This window comes from Callospermophilus lateralis, chromosome 11 (genome assembly GCF_048772815.1).
Source record: "Callospermophilus lateralis isolate mCalLat2 chromosome 11, mCalLat2.hap1, whole genome shotgun sequence".
Lineage (NCBI taxonomy): Eukaryota > Metazoa > Chordata > Mammalia > Rodentia > Sciuridae > Callospermophilus > Callospermophilus lateralis.
This window is the reverse complement of record NC_135315.1, coordinates 16,889,084-16,901,210: the sequence shown is the minus strand read 5'-3', so window position 1 is coordinate 16,901,210 and position 12,127 is coordinate 16,889,084.

Sequence of the window (12,127 nt, the reverse complement as noted above, 5' to 3'; positions counted from 1 at the left end):
GCCTGGGCAGGCTCCCAAGTGACCACAGCCCAGCTGATCCTAAAAGGACACGGAGGCCTAAGTCTTGAAGTACCAACAGGAGCTACGCAGGCAGAGGTGAGAGACGGTACAGCCTGTGAAAGGCACAAACATGGGATCAAGGATGGAGACCCCTGAACCGAGAAGGGCGCTGTGTGTTTGGATGATGTGTTTGATGTAGACAGGGGACCTCGAGAGTTAGACCAAGCCAGCCCTCAAGACTGTCTGCCGTGCCCAGGAGCTCTGCCCAGGCCTCCATCCTGTTACCAAACTATGGTTGATTCTCTTTGCTTGCAGTATTTGTGTCCTATGATGTTGCCACAAATAGTGAATAAGGGAATCCCCAACTCTGACTCCTCAGGAAATCCAGGGTCAGGGTCCTGTGACCTCCAGGGACAGCATTTTCTTTAACTGATCGATACCTAACCATGTTTAATGTATGCCTCTTGTTTCAGAACGCCTTATCTCCTATGTGCTGTTGGTTCACAAGCACCGAACTCACAGCCAACAGCACCATAATTCACGCCTGAACAAAGCTCATGAGATGCACCTATTTTCTCCATAAGGCACATCACAGTCTCCTTGCACTGATAAGCCCTGGACAGTGTTCCAGTGATCTTTTTGGATGGTGCTTTCTTTTCTTTTTTCTCTTTTTTTTTTCTTGGTGAAATAAATCACCAATTAAAAAAGCACAAAATTGCTTTTAAAAAAAAAGGCACTAAATAGTTCACACAAAGGACACTTGTTGACACTATGAGGTCTGAACCAAGAAGGCAAAGCGTCACCCTGTTTGACCTCAGCTGGGCCAATCAACCAGTCTTTGCCTCTCTGCACGTGGCCACACATGGCCCCACAGTGCTCTGAATATTGATTTGGAGGTTCAAATACATTCCAGCAAGCAGATTCATTTGCAAACATGGATTTATGAATAATGAGGTTTGACTTATGTGAAAACCATAAACAGGAATCCCTACATTCTCAGTACTACAAATGACCACGAGCCTATTTTACCTCCTGGAAGACAGAAGAAAGGCATGAATGAATCCACAGATATCTATGAATTGAAGGCTCAAGCTAGGGTAAATCACCGAGCGCCACATGACAGTAAGGCAGTGTTTCAGACCATCCGGTGTCATTGTAAGGCCAGCCTGTCAGGGTGACTTACAGCTCATTCCCCATGCAAAGCAGGCCAGACTCTGCTAACTGAATCATTCTGGGAGCCCCTGAGGGCTTCCAGAGCATCAGCTGTCAGCCCTGACACTCCGGATTCAGAAGTGGAGGGGCATCAGGAAGTCCCGGTGTCTTGGGCCTGCCTGTCACTGTCAGAAATTCAACAGCCTTTACCCAGCATGTGTTTAGAGAACAGTCTAGTAGCCAGGTGCATCAGAATTTTCCAGGACACAGTGATACATCAACTCCTTGGACTGCTAACTCCCAGGGCCTCTTCCAAGCCAATGATTGATGTGAGCTGCTAGATACTGCACTGATGGGTTTTATCTAATATTTAAAAATATAGGTCTTTTCTTACAAAGGGAAAAAATAGACAGAACACAATTCCCTCTGGGTATAATCTTCTAGCTGACTCACTGAATTCAGCAGGGACTTTTTTGTGGTAGAATATAATTTATTGCCTTAGAGTTCGATTTTTTATAGAATTCATGCTACACTTGGTAGATTGAAACAGATTGTTTGATGCTGCATAGACAGTATCTAACCCCTGATATTATTGCATTTCCTACATATTTTTTTCATTTTTAATCTATAAAAGTAGACTGTTTTTTTAAGAGAAGTGTTTTAAGTTCACAGCAAAATTGAGGAGAATGTACAGAGAATTTCCACCCCGACCCACTTCTATCCTCCTCTGCACCAGAGTGGTTCATTTGTGACAAGCTGGGAACTTATGTTGACATGTCAGTGTCACCCCAAACCCATAACTTCCTTTAGGGGTCCCTCTTGGTGTAGTAGATTCTATGGATTTGGACAAATGTATAAGAACATGTTTCCACACAGAATAGTTTCACTGACCTAAAAATTCTCTGCAAAGCCTATTCATCCCTCCCTTCCCCCACCCCTGGTGGCCACCAATCTTTAACTGGCTTTAGCTTTGCCTTTGCCATACATATAGTTGGAACTCTACAGTATGTAGCCTTTTCAAAATGACTAGCCTCGCTTCCCGCCCCCCACTTTGGTAATGGGGATTGAATCCAGGGGTTCTCTACCACTGAGCTATATCCCCAACTCTTTTTACTTTCATTTTGAGACAGGGTCTCACTAAGTTGCTGAGGGTCTTGCTAAATTGCTGAGGCTAGCCTCAAACTTGCAATCTTCCTGCCTCAGCCTCCCAAATCACTGAGATTACAGGCGTGCCTGTATTTTTAAGGTCAATGTACATTAATAAATTACCTGCAAATCACTACAGTGTGAACAGCTTGAGGTCTTTGTCACAGCTGTATTCACGTGCTTAGGAGACTTCTGTGTGTTGAAGGATGAATGGGTGAATAAACCACTTCTTGGGGTTGAGGGGATAAGAACATTAATTATAGTCAGTGTTGTTCTTAGAACTTCATACTGCTTAGGGAAAGAGATGCTAATTCTTTTTTACCCTGAATAAAGAAAAAGTTGTAAAAAAAAAATTTTTTTAAAGCCAAGTACAAATGCTAGACTTTAGGCCATAAGATTTCACTCAGATCTTAATATTCTTCTAATTTTCAAGAGTTCAGCCGACATCTTACATAAAATGGGATGTTGCAACTGATAGCCTGGTTTAAGCAAAAGGGATTTCTGCTCATCTTTTGCAAGCTTTGTATTTGGGGCTCCCCTACGAGCATTCCCCAAATTACCTGACATCCCCCTTAGGCTTGGATATCCAGTGTGTCTGGGCACAGCCAAATGAGAGGATGACCTCACGGATCTGTTATGCTTATCTCTATTTTTGGACCCCAGAATCATCCTCGCTTTTTTGACAATAGTTACACTGCTGAGTCATGCGTAACCTAAACCTGCATCTGCAGTTACCAAGCTTCTTGCCAGGACCCAGGACACCTAGACAAGGGGCATTGGCAGGGCCATGGAGTGAGGTGGGAAGAGGCACTCTGGAAATATCGAGTTGGAAAGGAGACCTTGAGTTCAAGCAATCATCTGGGAGAGGTAAGTCCAGGGAAACCAAAGCTCGGATCTGCCTTGCTTGGAATCATTTAGATATCTATAAATGGGTGTGCGGATGGACCCATGTTCAGCTGCAGCAGGGAGCTGGTGTTAGGGGCAGCTGGTGCCGGTTCATTTGGTACAGTGGGGCACTTGCCCGAGGCGTTTGATCCCTCTCTGACTGGCTGGATTTTACATCGACATTTCCCGGTGCCTGGCTTTGAGGACTGGCAGGTGCCTCATCAAAGCACTCCATGTGCAACAGACAATTAGGCAGAACAAATACATGTGAAGCTGTCTAAATACACCCTGGATCTGGGTCTGTGAATTTACAATGGAAAATAAAGGAATGTCGGTTTTGAAGGCTGTCATCTGTCTCCGTAGAAAGTGCCTTTTTATGGAAAGTGTTTTCAGGGAAGTTTTAAAGAGAAAGCATCAGCTGTTCATCCATAACGAAGGAATTACCAAGCGAGATGCTTCATAGCATGACTGTGGCTGTTGCCTGATATCCCCTTTTCCGCCTGTAGCTGGTATTTAGCTGGTCAAAAGTCTCTGTATAATAAAAATGGATTTTCCAACTTCACTAGCAACTCTGTGTGATTATGTTAAATTCTGATCAATAGGATGCAAGCAAGAAGGTCATGAGTGAGTTCCAGGAAATGTCCCTAAAATACAGACATGCTCCCTTCTTTATCTCTTCCTTAACTGGGGGCTAGAATGCAGATATGATGCCTAGAATTCAAGCAGCTGTTTTGGACTATGAGAGAGCATGCTAAGGATGGTAGAGAGAAACCAAATAGATGGACCGGGATTTCCTGATGACCTTGGAGCTTCTCAGACAGCCCTTGACAAAATTTCATTCATGAGATTGCCATCTCTTTGCAGTGTATAATTAAGTGTATTTATTAAACCGATACTATATATAAAAACAACATAGGGCCTGGCGCGGTGGTGCATGCCTATAATCCCAGTGGCTTGGGAGGCTGAGGCAGGAGGATCGCAAGTTCCAAGTCAGCCTCAGCAAAGGAAAGGCACTAAGCAAATTAGTGGAACCCTGCCTCTAAATAAAATACAAAATAGGTCTGGGGATGTGGCTCAGTGGTCGAGTGCCCCTGAGTTCAATCCCCAGTACCAAAAGAAAAAGAATATAGGAGTTCTTACCTTTAGGATCCCATGAACTTGGAAGGGGAAAAGTTCATTTTTATTTTTACAACCTCAACTGAAAGTTAGCATTTCAATAATGAAGGTAGTATTAATAGAGCGAGTGATCATCATTAACAGATATTATCAGGTCACCATACACATATTATAGATATCTCCAAATATCAGTTCTGTTTACTAGTAAATAGAAATTAAGAAAGTTATCAAACCTATTGTTAGATGTTGTTATTTAAGGCCCTAATGAAGAAGCAAGTGGAGTTCTCTAGAGAGCCAAATTCTGAGACAGGATTTGGCACATGAGGTATTTATTAGGTAGTGCCGTTGGGAACATCCCTGTGGAGGGTGGGAAAGGAGCAGGACAATGCAGAAGGAGACGTCCAGCTGCCATGCAGGCCCAGCGACAGACTCAGCTGACAACACAGGAATCCTGGAGCCAATGTGGACCATCAAGGCTTCCCCATGATGAGCCCTGAGTCCCACGCAGGTCAGAAATTAGATATGGGCACAGTCTTAGAGGAGGCAGCTCTCTGCCTAGACCATCTCTGGTGGACGACAGTCCTTCCTTAGCTGGGACCAAGGTGGTACGTCTTATCCAGAAGAGCACTGCTCAGTTCTGCCTTTCCAAATGCATTCGGAGATAAACTTTTCAGTATTCCAGAGGCCCCTCTTCTTGGGGGACACTTAGAAGAAGAAGGTGGGTTCTCCCTGTTGAGCTTCAGCCCCTACAGCAGTAGCAGGTCTTGGGCCCTCAATTCCTACTCATCTGCTCTGAACTCCACAGTTCATTCTAGATTCCCCTTGCCCTCAGCAAGCGTTTCTGCTGGCCTTGGGAATTACATGATCCCATGACCCAGACCATCTTCCCTGAGGGGTCTGTGACCTGGTCACCATGGGCTTCTACAACAGGCAGAATAATGCCTCCAGCCGAGATGTCCACATCCTGATCCCTGAAAGCTGCAAATGTGTTACCTTACACAGCAAAGGGGACTTTGCAAATGTGATTAAATTAAAGGGTTTAAAATGGGGAGATCATTCTGGGTTATTTGGGTGGGCCTAATATACTCATGTCAGTGGAGCAGGGAGGTAGGAATGTGAGAGGCCAAGAAGGAGACGCAACCACAGAAGCAGAGGTTGAACTGGTGTGATTCTGTCTAGAGGCCACCACCAAGGAACTCAGGCAGCAACCAGAAACTGGAAAAGTCATGGAAACAGATTCTCCCCTAGAGCTTTCAGAAGAAATGCAGCCCTGCTCACACCCATGATTCTAGCCCCATGAGACCCAGTTTGGACCTCTAGAACTGCAAGATAATAAATTTGCTTTGATGTAAGACCTTACATTTGTGGCAATTTGTTACAGCAGCAACAGGAAACTAATACACTTGCTCCAGCTATGTTGTTGCACCTGTTCCCCCCACAATCACAGATAGCAAGAGAGGACCAAGAGGCACCCAGGTGACAAACATACCCCTTCCTGCGCCCCCCCCCATGTAATAGAAGCCCTGTTTCCTGCTTGTTATTAAAGTTAAGTATCCCTACCAAGATGGGAAATTTCCTTTTTGCCCCCTGCTGTCCAGAAATAAGGAACCCAAGGTGCTCAGCCTGCAGCCATAGCTTATAGTCCAATGAGACTCTTGCCGTGTCCCCCTCTGGGACCTCTAACTCTCAGATGCTGGGGTAGTGAGGATGGGAAACCTGAGTTCTCCTGGGAGTTGGCAGAGCTGCTTCAGATTCCTTGGTTCCACCCCTGCATTTTCCTCGTGGGTCTTGCGTTTTGTAACCCTGCTGCAACAAATCACTGCAAACTCAGTGGTTTAAAGCGATGCAAATGTATCATCTTACAGCTCCGACATCAGAAGTCCAACAAAGATCTCACTGGGCTACATTCCAGGGGCTGGCAGTGCCGGCTCCCTGGCTGGACAATCTGTGGCTTTGCCTTCCTACCCTTTGGATCCCACCTGCATTCCCTGGTGCCAGCCCCTTCCTCCACCTTCAGACCATGTCTCTCAGACCCTCCCCCCATGTCACCTATCTCACTGTTACTGCAGCTAGGAAAGGACCTCCGTTTGTAAGGAAGCATGAGATTATAGCGGGATCCCTTGGGTAACCCACATGCTCCCCACCTCAAAGCCCATATGTTTAATCACATCCGTGAAGTCACTTTTGCTCTATCGGGAAGTATATTTGTAGGTCTGGGGGACTCAGACCTAGACATCTGGGGGGCAGTTTTTCTACCAAAAGGTTGTAGAAGGGTCTTGGATTCAAGATGTCTGGAGAATTCTAGAGCATGGCTCCCATTATCTTAAAGAATGGATGCTTCAGCCTTGCCTTCCAATTCTTTACCAAAATCTCCAGAAGCTTCTAGAAGGTGAAATACATGACACACTAGCGAATCCAGGCTCACGGGTCCAGTCCTGACCATCCTTTGCTGGGAAGTGGATCCCTTAATCAGATCCACGCTATGTGGGATCACAGACTAGCGAATCAAATACTCAAAAGTCCTCAGATAAAGACACTGGGCTCAGGCCCTTCAGGCAGAAAGGCTAAATCATTCCCAGAACAAATGTCTTTCCTGTTGGAATTGAGCACCAGTCCTCCTGAGGTGGAGGGCTCTCAATGTAGTCAGCTTGCCAGCTCAGGGTCCATTTTGAGGATGCAGCTTTGGTCACTGCTGCCAGAGATTTGACACTCAGTGGAAGCAGCAGCCTCGGTACACAGGAGCCCATTCCACACACAACTTGTGTTTTGTCACCACGGTGCTTCATTCATGTGCCTGTCAGCACTGGAATGGCCAATGGCAGAAGCTAACTGGCATCAACCGCCCTCTTCATTTTGTCTTGTTGGTTGACCACTGTCTTTCCCATAGTCCATAGTTTTTAATGGATATTAACATGGCACAAAGATCTAGCCTAGTGCCCACTCCCATGTGTCATCCCTGTACCCAGACCACCTTGTTTCCAGTCTCCCAATCTTTCTCCATCCAGGTCCATGACCAGGCTATTTGCACTACCTGTGGGTGTGCACCTATCCCAGCCTTGAGCTCTTCTTTGTCCATGCAAAATGGATGGCCAGGAATACTGCCAGAGTTCTGCCCCTTGCCAGAATTTGGTCTTGACACTGTCTTTCAAGGGCACTCCAATCATTTCCATCCTGTACCCATACCCAGCCAACCCACCCACAAACTATATGTTGCTATCACCTGGACCAAAGGAACCCTTCATATAACCATGGGCGTGCACCAGAGAGCTGGATGCTGGTGCAACTCTGGTGGGCAGCGATGGTTGAGGGGGTTGAGTTACCTCACATGCAGCTGGCTTGTGCCCCCTGGTGCCGCCCGTGATCAACCTCAGATACGCCACTTCCATCAAACAATGAATCCTTTCTAGGTCTGCCTAACCCTCTGATTTGGTTGGTCTGACATAACCCAGTCACTGATGGGCAGTGCCAGGTGCAAGGTCACTTGGGATTCCATGGCCTGCACTCCATTTCTACCAGGGCACAGCAGCATGCTGGGAGTTGTTTTTCAAAAGGCATATGATCCTTCACTGCAGATGGCATGGCCTTGCTCCAGCACCCTGGGGACCAGCATTGTGACTGTCCCACTAGGGCACACTATGAGCACCACTCAGCATCTTTCCCATCACTGGCTCCTCTGGTACCAACAGATTCTGCTGGATCTAAGGGCGGGGCTGCAAGACCTCAGAGCCCTTTCCCATTGAGGGTCACTTAAAGCTGACAGTTTTCATGTCAGCTGGGCCAAATTGTCCTTTAATAATTTTGTACAGGAAATAAAGTCTCAAAGTTTCATTTTCCACTTGTGGCATCTTGTTGGTGCTTCAAAAAGTTTTGAATTTGGAAGCATTTCAAATTTTGGATTTTGGGTTAGGGATACTGTACAAGAAGCAATAATTGGAGTTTGACTTTGGATGAGATGTCTTCATGTGCCACTGAACACTGGACTCTTACCGTGCTTACTGGTGTGCAGTCCCCCATTTTTGCAGGATTTATCTCCCACCCTCTGGAATGAATGGAACTCACCAACATCATTAATGTCAGCCACTTTTTATTCATCTGACCCCTTAGCATGATGTCACTGAATCATCAATCAAGGTGATGTTCTGAAGACTGTCCAGATGACCCAGTTCTCTCTGTATCATTGCCAAACAGGAGACAGAAGCCACAACGTATTTTAACCAAGAAAAGTTCAATTTTAAAAAATCATTAAGTCTAAAATTATAAAGATGCTGGCGGGCAGTGCATGGTGATAGACAGGACATCAGGAGCCTGCTGACCATTAGGGCAGAGTGAGCCTGTGGTGTGCAGTGCTAGGAGAGGCCCAGGAAACCACCCTCCAGGATGAGGGTGAGCCAGAGCCGTCAGGTGCATGCACAGTGGAAGTTGAGATGTTAGGAGCTTGAAATGACAGCAGAACAATGCTGAGGCTGGGTGCTCATGTCCTCACTGGGAGAGCCACAGTGAAGTGGGCACTGACCTGGGGCCAAGGCTATGAGCTCACCTAGGACCAAATGCTCTGAGTGCAGAGGGCAATCATACAGTCAAAACAAGAAGCAGCAGAACCCAAGCACGTGAGAACCGGAAGGGAAACCTCTTCTTCCTATATGGTCACTCTCAGGCACGGACAGGTGTTATAGTTTGGATCTGGAATGCCCCCCAAAGCTCATGTGTTGAAGACTTGGTCCCCCGTGCAGCATGTCCAGAGGTAGGGCTTTTGAGCAGTGATTGGATCATGAAAACTTTGACCTCATTGGTGGATTAATTCATTCATGCACGTGTCCATCAAAACGGATGGATTAATCCATTTGATGGAATAATAATCAGAATGGACTACTAGGAGGAGGTGGAAACTGAAGGAAGTTGGGACATGACTGGGGGAAGTAAGTCCCTGGGGTTGTGCCCTTGGTGACTGTGTCTTGTCCTGGCCCCTTCCCTGCCCTCTCTCTCTCGGCTTCCCTGCTGCCATGAGCTGGGCAGCTTTCCTCCTCCATGCCCTTCCACCATGATGGTCTGCCTCACCCCAGGCACAAAGCAATGGAGTTGGCCAGCCATGGATCAAAACCTCTGAAACCATGAGCCAAAATCAACCTTTCCTCCTTTAAATTGTTCTTGTCAAATATTTTGGTCACAGTCAAAAAGCTGATTAACACAACTGACAAGTTTATGACATCATGCTCACCACAAAGGAGGAAAGGCTCAGATCCATTATCATAAAGCAGGCAATAAAAGCTGGATTGGGAGATGAAACAATACATTGAAAAACTGACACAGACCACATTGTGACAGAGGTGGGAAAGTTAACATAGCCCCGGTGTGGACTGTAAACAAACACTGCCGTCCATTCCACGTGAATGTGGACTATTGGGAATCTGGGAGGAAGAGAAAAGAATGAATCCACTAACAATTGCCACCTATAATGAGTCTGAAACATTCATCTGTTCTATCAAAGTCACTACCTCTGTCTTGGGAGATGCCATGGGGGCTCCTGTTCTGCTGGGTTTGAAGTAGTGTAGTCTCTAATTTCGTAGAACCACTCCTGTTCTCCATGAGCCGAACCACTGAATTAAATGGGGATCTGAAGGGAACCATTACCCTCGCAGCCTTCAGAGCCCTAGGGTGGCATTAATCTCAACCTTTCCATCCTGAGATGCAGTATAATTTCTCATTTATCTTATTGATGCACTGAGGCTTCCCAACTATGCTAGCTCTGCTCCACAAGCCAAACCAGCATACATAGTTGGACCAGAGGTAGTCCAACTGTCCACTACCACATGTGACTCTCTCAATCTTCATGGGGGAACCATGGAGAGGATAACTGTGCAGGGCCTAGGGACCCACTGTGCTCACTGTCAGCCAGACCTTGGCCAGGACTTCATTCATCACAGACTCCATTTATTATGGGGCCTATCTGTGGTGGGGCCTCCACGTGTCCCCGCTTAAGTGAGAGTCATGATGGTACTTCAGATCCCTGGGTATCAATGCCAACTCGGACTGAGTCCACTGGTCCTTATGATGTTGGGCATTGCCCGTTTCTTGGTGTACCCTCGCTAGAGCATTGCAGCATTCTTCTTAATGGGCAGCCGGCCTTCTTTTCAATCATTTTTGGATGTAAAAATGGGCTCAGATGTGAAAACTGGGAGGAGAGTGTAGCTGTTTGTTGGGATGACTGCCCCACCTTCTTGATCATTCACCCTCAATTTCTTTTAACGTGCACATTAAGTAGTGCCCTTTCTGGCCGCCTACCTCACTTGCCCTCAGTGTTGCTGTGTTCTGTTACCCATTTCCATAACCCTCGCAGGTCACGCCCCTGGGCAGTCACTCCAACCTTGTCAGTCACTAGCACCCACCTGGCTTCTTATGGTGCCCCAATTGTGCCTCTTGGGATTAGTGAAAATACTCATAAGACTCTAGAAAGTGTACTCACCTATGCTTGAATAAAAGTAAAGGAAATAAGATACCAGGATAAAGAAACTGTCAGAGTTGCCCGAGACATCTGGGTATGGCTTCCTCCCAGGCACCCAGAACATACTCCATCTCGGGATAATAAATTACCATATGTACAAATACCTTGGTCTCAGGGAAGCTAATTCTCAATATCCAGCAGGTCACATAGCCAACCTCAGTAGGTGTGATCAGGCTCAATAATAAGATAACATAACAGAAACCAGATACAAACAATCATTCTGGATCTTTTCTTTTTCTTTTTAAAATTTTATTAGTTGTAATAGAACACAATACTTTTATTTTATTTATTTTTATATGATGCTGAGGATCAAACCCAACACCTCACACGTGCTAGGCAAGCGTTCTACCGCTGAGCCACAACCCCAGCCCTCATTCTGGACCTTTTCTATAAACATTGGTTACAAGTCGGTATGGACCATCCCTGGTATTTTTTAAACTCAACACAGAACTACACTGATTACTAACTTGTGAATGCTATTCTAGATGGGTCAGTAGCACAGCTTTAGGATCCTCTGGGGATGAGCACAATGTTGCAACAAACCAGGTAAAATTAACCCTGTGTCTACACAGAAAGTTAAGGGCTACTCCTGGCCCCTATTGTTTTGGGTCCTATCATTCCATCGCTATCCATAGGCCTGACTCTGTGAGAACCTGTCTATCCAGTCCCACACAGAGGAGAGCAACTCTGAACTTACTAATGCTGGTGCCCTTCAGATTAGCACATTAATTCTGGCTAAGGAAGGACAGACTCTGAGCCTCCCTGTCAGCTGGTGTGTTTTCTGGACTTTACACAGTATGTCTACTCCAGCTGGACCAGGGCCCAATGCCTTCCTACACCACCTACCAGGCAACTCTGGCATCTCTACCCCTCTTAGTGTGGGCCTTTGTTTTTTCCTGCTTCTCGGAGTCAAGTTCACACTCTCTCAGGGGGCAGAGGGGGGGAATCTTTGCCAGAGCATTAAATTCTATATTATGAAAGAGAATGTCCCAAACCAAAACAGTCTCCCTCTTCCAATTTCATGCTCTGGGCTCTTCCACTCAGCACCACGACTCAGGAGCCAGCCCCACATGTCCCTCTTGCTGATGGCTGCCGGTTGGGTCTGGCAGCTTCATTGGGGTATAGACCCATCCCTTTTCTCTCTGACTATGCCCATCATGCCCCTGAATTATTCTGTGAATTAACCCTAGTCTATGTTTAATGGCCAAGCAGAGGGGAGTCATCCTGAAGAAGCTCCATGTTGATGTGGGAAAACGTTTTTGCCTTTTCTTCAAGCTCAGGTGGGGAAGTACACTTCTGCAGGTGCAGAGCTTTGAAAGGAATCTCGGA